Source organism: Phytophthora infestans, genomic scaffold (genome assembly GCF_000142945.1).
Source record: "Phytophthora infestans T30-4 supercont1.15 genomic scaffold, whole genome shotgun sequence".
NCBI lineage: Eukaryota > Oomycota > Peronosporomycetes > Peronosporales > Peronosporaceae > Phytophthora > Phytophthora infestans.
The window spans coordinates 3,061,061-3,062,308 of NW_003303744.1; positions in this window are offsets into that span (position 1 = coordinate 3,061,061).

Genomic DNA, 1,248 nt, shown 5'->3' on the forward strand with positions numbered 1-1,248 from the left:
GTCGGCGAGTGTTTGGCTGATTCCTTGAGTTTTTGCCGCTTGCACCGCTTCGTGCTTCTTGCGATTCTTGTTGGGTGATGTCCTGCCCATTTAGAAAATGAATATTTAAGCAATCTAGCTCGCCAGTGATGCTGCCCGCCACCAGTACTTCTGGCGGGAAAATTAGTGCAGGGTTATGAGTATTTACGTTTGTTTTAGCTCTTACGACTATACTTCAAAAGCGTTTTTACGATGTTGCAAGAAATACGTTAATTCCGGTATCTACCCGTACTTCAGAAAACGTTTTAATTTTTATGTCTAAATCACTCTAGAACCTTTCCTACTAGAAAAGGCTCTAAAGTGATCTAGACAATTTGTTTCAAAACATAAACAAGGTTACGTATTAGTGTAGCAAAAAAATTGTGGCAGTTCTCACCTAGCGGCTCGCTTTATGGCCGGGGTGCCCGGCGTGTCCCACTAGCGATATACATATATGTGCTGGTTAGCGTGATGCAAATTGAGTGTCACATTAAAGTTTGTCGGACCATCCGACGCTAATCCTGCATTCCCTCCTTACCGTTACGAAAAACAAGTCAGCATGGCTAAGGTGTTGGTCGTTTGTTGCGAAGACGTTGTGCTACTACTTGTTGTTCAATTGTGTTTTCGGTGTCTCGAGCGGTGTTTGCTCGCTTGTGTGGTGACGTTTTGTCGGTGGAGAAGCCATTGTAGCGTTGTCTTGCGGCGTTGCGGAGAGTTTGCGCTTAAGCTTGTTGGTACCAAGTGTTTCAGTAGTCATTGCGTCGCCGTGGTCATCGGTTGTACTGTCTGTGGTGTAAGGTGCCGTACACACCACTCTGTCCGCAGCGCAAATTTGCGTCACCCATGCTTGGGCATTTTTTTATACATGCTGAATTTGAAAAGGTGGCGGATCTCGTACACGGTGCCTGTTGCATTCACCAAGTGTAAGTAAAAGCGTGCTTTTTTTTAATGTTATTGCCATTTATTAATTCATGAGGAGAACGTACCGGGGACAAAGAGTGAGAGGTCGATTGGCTCCCACATAGTAAGGCGACGGGTTTCGCCGTTTGTTATGTTGGTTGGGACCGAAAGGATCATCTTGCGCACCTTAACGAAAGACTGGGCGGACTCGGCGTCGACGAATTCTAGATGCGTTCCGTTGGAGCGATCTGCCAGAGTACCAAGTCATGAAGTAAGTGTGATGCATATGCAAGCGGACAGTACTTACCGGTTGTGAAGTGGTCGCCGCGA